Consider the following 7264-nt stretch of genomic DNA (forward strand, 5'->3'; position numbering starts at 1 on the left):
ATAATTGTTTGAATTAAAGAATTAAATATGAAGAAAAAAGAAGAAATCAAAAAGAATACGAAGATTTCCCCTTTGTAATAAAGAGGAGATAGTAACATTGATACTAAAATTAGCAGAAGGTTTGGGGAGAGAAGGTGCTTGATTGTGAGTTTCTTCAATGTGGGGCAAACTTACTCGTGTCCATAGAACATGAATCCAATTCAGCTGTTGGGTTTGAGAAATCTGTGGGATTTATCAGGGGAAAGTGTATAGGAATGTAGGTCAGGAGTTTGGAGAAAGATGAAAAAGGAGTTAAAGATGTAAGATTCATTCTTTAAATAAAGTTTTATTGATTATATATATAAAAAAATAGATGATAGACTGGCAAGTACAGTAAGAGTGCTTCTTATTTTGGGCCCCATCACCTAAAAAAGGTATATTTCAGTTGGTTAATTATAAAAATCCCATGAATATGGATTTAGAATGAAGGAATTTGCATAACTTCTAGTTTGTCCTAATAACTACACTCCTTTGAGAATATAGTTTAAATCTCCCTCTAATATGCCAAACAATGCCAATCATTATTCATTTTATTATTCTTATAAAATAACCACACATTACATTTAAGAAATAATTACACAAAAATTGTATAAATCATGCCATTTTAGCATAATTTAGCTACTGCTAAGACATTAAGGGGTTAACCTCAAATTTTGAAACAGAGATAAAATAATTTATCAGCAATAAATTCTGTATTTAAGGGAATAAGTTATAAGAAGCAATTTTAAGCTTCCTCTGGTATTTTACAAATAAATACATCTAGAAAGATTAATAATGTAATGTTTCTAAATGACAAAGATTTAGAATTTTTTTATAAGTGTGATTGTTGATATGAGTAACTAAATATCAATTTCCTCTAGAAAAATTTTTATATGGAACAAATCACTGTTTTTTCCAGCAGAATACTTCTTGATGCTTAATGAAAGTGTTTCCCAATAGATATCCATTTTTGAGATCAGATTTTATTTCTCTGCCTGTTTCCCAAAAATGCAATCTGATTTCATGAGGATATAGGCCAATGGACCAATAAATGACTGTTGTAAGTATGTATCAAGAAATAGTTACAACTTGTGATGCAAAATCTGCCTTGTACATTTTTCTTTCCTTCTGAGAGTTGTAATTCCAACACCATGCCATGTACATGGATTGAGTGCAGAGATCAGCCCTAGGCAGGTTTAAATAAAACATTGACATTTTGAAAAATGATCCAAGTGTTTCCTTTTTTCACTTTTTTTTTTTTTTTTTTTTTTTGCTTTGCCATTTCAGGTAGTATCAAGGAGTTTGAGAGTGTGTGTGTGTGTATGTGTGTGTGCGTATGTGTGTGTGCCTGTGTTTTGTTTTTTTACTGTGTCTCTAATCTCTAATCTTTGAGTAGATTTCATATTCTCTAGAGTATAATAGTACAATGACAATTTGTAAACCATGAAAGATAAAGTTGTAGAATTGGGAGAAGTTGGTTTTTATTTTGTCATACTGTCTTTTCTTAGAAACTGAACCTGAAAACCAATTGTGTGCTCATGGGCCAAAGTGCCCTCTCTCTCTCTGTTTCTCTCTCTTGCTCGCTCTCTCTCGTGCGCTCTCTGTCTCTTGCTCTCTCTCTCTCTCTGGCTCTCTCTCCTATATATATATGTAATAGTCACTCCATATATAATGCATCAGCCATTATTGAAGGTAATTTCAAGACATACAATTGAAGACAATTATTTCCTTTTATTCCAACTTTCTAATTTTATTAGGATTTTATTATGAATGTTTTGATAGTACATACATATTTTACAGCACACCTCGTTGTTCTTAAGAGATAAGCAAATTTACTGTGACACTGTATTAGCAGGGACTGTGTCCTTGTCAAGGAACTGGTAGATGGGGTAGCATATTCCGGGAGACTACAGCCACTGGCTCTGACCTGAAAACAGATATATTGGATTTAGTTTGTTGGACATAAGTTAATTATCAAGTTTCATCATATAAATTGTCTTCAAAGAGAAAAGGCAATAGGATGGCTCATTACTGCAGAGTCCCTTGCTCGACTTCATCGAAGCTCTTGCTCTCTAATGCCAAGAGCCACAGCCTCTGATGGAGACTTTAATTCATGACGATACTGCAATGCAGTTCATTTCAGGATCTCTATTGTTGTGTCCCTGAGGGTTCATTCTTCTCAGTAATGGAAATGGCTCTGCTCTATAGGAGGTTAAACATACAGAACCCTAGTGGCTTGCATGATTTCTGACTTCAGAATAGTCCCTGGCACACAGATGATGTGAAAGAAGCTGTGTTTTGTTTTTTGTTTTTCCCCTGGCCTGGCCAGCGATAGCACCTAATGTCGAGTTTTCCTCAAAAGTGCTTTATGAGATGAAGGCTAAAAAGACACACATACATGCATACATGCAACTGGGATAAAAATATATATACAAAAGATTCCAGGCTTATTTCACACTGAAGAAATCAAATCAGTACAGCTAGTCATCAAGTTCTTCTGTAAGTATTCCTTCAGGAGGGGATTTTCACGTAAAAGTTTCATGCTTGTTTGTTTAAAGCCTTAGTATAAATTTGCAGGTGATGAGAGCAACCTTCACTCTGATAAGAACAGGCCAAGCTACTGATTGGAGAAAATTACATGAAGTTTTTTAATCAAAGTCTCTGTGGTCGACTGTCTGATTTTCTAGGCCAGATGTCAAATGTTTTTCACTGATGTCAATGTTGAAGTAATCACTAAACCAATTCCAAGAATGAGTAAGTGAGATGGCAATAATGTTTCATTTCAGTACTACATAGGGTCTCTTTCCCAGCCATGAACAAAGTAGCAGGACCTCTCTGATGCCATATAATTACATAAACTATTACTTTGAATTTTTATATAGTCTTATTTCTTAAGAGCATGTAACTTTCTTATGAATATGGGAATATGGCACGTATCTGGATGCTTTCAGCAAAATGTGAAACTACAATTACCAATTTGTTTATATTTTCAAGATTTACATTTAATTTAAAATTCAATTAAATATTTATTGTTATTCTATGCAGTTATTCTTTTTGTGACAAATAATAACCAGTTATTTCTCAGATCCTAGAGCTTGCTAGAAAAGAACATCTTCTGTTGTTTGATATGCTGGGGCAATGAGTTGTTAATCTGATATATGCAGGTTTTAGGGGCAGGGGATTGTGATATTTTATTTTTTGTATCGGCAAAGCAATCTGGATGAGACAGAGAAAGTAGACTAAAGTAAGATGCTACAGTTTTGATTCAGAGTTTTATTGAAGATATTTATTAATACACAATATTGTTTTCTATATTCTACATTGGCACAAATCTCCTTTCTCTGAAAACAGCAATATCACAGAAGACACGATTTTATGTAGGAGGGCAAATACTTCCCCAAACTTACTTGAAATCAATATTGGGATATTTTGCAACTGTCTAAAAGAATGTGCTGTATCCCCCACTGACAGCTGCAACTCAGCCTGAAGAAATTCCTTTAGCATTGTCCTGTCCTGTGGCGACACCTGGTTTCATTCCTAGAATTCCCCACCTTTTTCTCCTGTCCATCATATCATTAGCCTTAAGATAATTAAAATGCCGAGAGAAAACAGATACTTTAAAGTCTCCTCTGAATAGGGATTTCTTTGAAAATCAAAAGAATCAGGCAAAAGTAGCTTAAAGTAAGTGAAACTGGTATTAGTAGCTATGGATGGAACCGAGGAAGTGCTCCTCCCTACCAAAATACATTAGCAATTTCCCAACAGCTCTGATTAGTAAAACAGCACCAGCTTACCCCAACCATGTGGTCATAACATGCCTATCCTCAGAATATGCCAATTTCGAATGTCCACCCATCAGCTAACAAGTTCATTTCTTCCAGGCAAATAGACTTTCTTCTGAGGTCATTTTGATGAATGAAAAATTTCCCATGTCATTTTCTTTATTTTATATCTTTATTTTCTACTAGACTGTTGCTAAGCCTTTTTGGTTTTTAGTTGTCAGTTCATTATTTATTGCAGCATACAGGTCATTCTCAATCTTAGTGACAAAACAGTAACAATTACTTTATTGTTATCTCTCACAGTTCTGGGAATTGACTGTATTCAGCTGAACAGTTCTCGATTGGAACCTGGGGCTGGCATCATTTCAAAGGTTTTCCCAATCACAGTCTGTTGGTTATGCTGGCTATTGACTTGAGACCTCAGCTAGAACTGTCATGGCCTCTCCACGTGACCTGGGCTTTCTCACATCAGACAGGAAGTAGAAGTGCTCAGTTCCTTACATCCTGGGATAACACAGGCAAAGAGTCATTTCCATCATGTCCTGTTGCCCAAGCAGTTACAAAGCCTGAATTTAGGAGAGGGGACATAGACTCCACTTCTTAATTGAAGGAGTATCAAATAATTTTAGGCCATTTTTGAAAAGTGGTTTGTTATTTTTTACCCTCACTACACAACACAGTGTAAATTGTTAAACATTTGATATATGTATGATGACAGTAAATTAAAGAAGTTAAGTCCAAATGTGACAAGGGTCTAAATTAGGTCAGAATTAATGTCAATAGATAAAAGAGGATACAGTATATGCAAGAGATTTCTAGAGAGAAAAACAGAACTAATAAGAATGGCTCTAAACTATGCCTCAAGTGATTGAGTGATCACATTTCTTGGGTGATCAGGATGCTATTATCTGATGTTTCAGAAAAGCCCTGACATTAGAATCACTCAGAAGTAGGTTTGGGTCTCTGTACCACCATCAACCTTGGGCATAATAGTTTATGTTTCTCAGCCTCAGTTAAATAGTATCTATAAGCGAGGATCATAATGATTACCTTCCAGAGTTTTTGGAAAGACTAGAAATCATGCCTGTAACTATTCAGCACACAGTAAGTTATACAAATATAGACAATCCAATGATTCAAAGAAAACAAGAAATGTATAGTATGTATTAGTTTATTTTGAATACAGTTTTTTATTGAAATGACATAACTAAATATTTTAATTTTGCATTCTTTTAATGAATTATTTCAATCTTTAGTAGCCTTTGATGAGACACTTAGTATCTTGATTTAATTGTGGATACAGTCTAATTCTGTGCATTTCATCAAATATTGGACTTGTGAATTGCCAACATTATCTAAACCTGGTTAGTCCAAAAAAATTGTTAAATTTCCTTATGAATATTTTCCATCTTAAAAATTATTTTTCTGTTTTGATCCCTTTCATGCCTTTGGATATCAATAATTATGCTTAACAAGAATATATTTCATTTACAAGATATTTATTGAAAACATATCTATAAGATTAATGCTCAAGAACACAGTCAATTACAAATCCTAAATTTTAGTAGTTTTTTAATTGAGAGAAGTTATCTTCTAAGTTTTAAAATAAATAGTATTTTTACTGTATGAGAAGAATTTTGCATCATCTTTCATTCTTCACATCTCCTAGACATATGCTGATGCAGAGAAAAGTAGGTATATAGTCAGTAGAACTTATTCAATAATTTCAGCAACTCAGAAAGAACTTGTTTTATATGCACAAATCCTATCCTTATTTTTTATTATCCAAAATAGACAATTTGGGTGAACATTAATATATGCAAACTAAATCCATTTTCAATTCAGGTTTAAAAAAATTATAATAGTCATTTTGGAAAGAAAGGGACATGTATTCCATGGCCTTTTTATAGAACTATTGACTGCCTTTAAGAGTATATAGAAACCATTATCCTCGCCATATTGCAGGTAACTTTTTCAACTTAAAATCTATAGACCATGTTGAATAATCTCTCTTGCAAGACCATCATCCTACCTCATTGAAACACTGCGATAAGATATTCAATGGGTATGAATACTCTTTACTTATCATTGAGTTTTTTAAAAGGCTTGTGTAACTAGATTCACATTTTATGCTGAACTGGGCTCCATTTTTAATTCCTATGGCCATTGATGGATGAAACACACAAAAAAGGATAAATTTGTAGCCAGTGAGTCTGATGTTTATAACTTCTGAAAAAGCAGATTCAGAACACTCAAAAAGTTAAAATGAAATATGGAGATTTCCTCAATTACACGTGAATCAGATGATCTGTAGTATTTAATTACTTTAATAATTTTTTTTCTTAACCATGGTCTCAAGCAAAGAAAATTATAACTGCAAGATACAATTTCTACTTGACTTTTAAAGTGGTAAATAAAAGAATACTAGTGATCATTTATTATTTATAAAAAGGTAACGTGATTCTATACAAATAACACAGGACTTATAATAAAAATTACTGACTTAAATTCCATCTCTTAGGGTCACATTTGGGGTATCAGTTTTGTTTTTTGCTGCTTGTTTGTTTGCTTGCTTTTGCAAAATGGAGATTCTATAATATATCAAAAGATATTTTGTGAGCATCTACTAAGTTACCAAATGAGAAAGATCCTAACACTGTTCTGGCCCATGGTAGGTGGTAAAAAAATGTTATTTTTTGGTTAATTTATATTAGATTGTAGGTATGTGTACTATTCTCCAGCAGAAATCTGATTTTTTTTTTTCTATATTTGGGCACAGTAGAAACACAGCACATCCCCATCTCCTTGAAGTAAGGGGAGGCCTTGTGACTTCTTTTGGCAATGAAATATGAGTAGCTGTGATGGTTGGTGGAAATGACATATGTCAGTTCTGGATAGAAGCATTAAATTGCTAATATTCCACTCTCTATGCTCCATTCTGTGAATATGATAGTGTGTTGATAAGAGGTATTGGAAATTTAAAGCCACCTAGAATGCTGAACCAACCCATGTATATGGCTGCTCTTGAGTGCTACCTGGACTAGAAATAGTCTTTGGGTAAGCTAAAAATAAGTATTTGATATATAAACCACTTACATTTTGAAGAATGCTACTTCAATATAATCTAGTCAATCTTGAATTATCTTACCTAATTCAATGTTTTCCCTTATATCTCACTTATAGTAAATAAATATATTGTAAATATACTCACCACTTAGAATTTAAAAAATAGAAGATTTTACAATGTACAATTTGGGTTAAATGCATTTTTTTTTCACTGCTATATTTTGTTTAAAAAAGACTTAGTAGAGTTCTAAATATAATTATTCTGAAATCTGTTTTTTATATTGTGCATTTCTAACCATACATAAGACATGTAAGTAATTATTGAGTAGTTCTTATCGCTCCCTTATATGAGAAAGGAGAACATTTTGCCTTTAAGTTTGAAATTTTAGGAAATGGAA

The sequence above is a fragment of the Aotus nancymaae genome, unplaced genomic scaffold (assembly GCF_030222135.1).
Source record: "Aotus nancymaae isolate 86718 unplaced genomic scaffold, 86718_ANA_hifiasm-v0.15.2.pri h1tg000036l, whole genome shotgun sequence".
NCBI lineage: Eukaryota > Metazoa > Chordata > Mammalia > Primates > Aotidae > Aotus > Aotus nancymaae.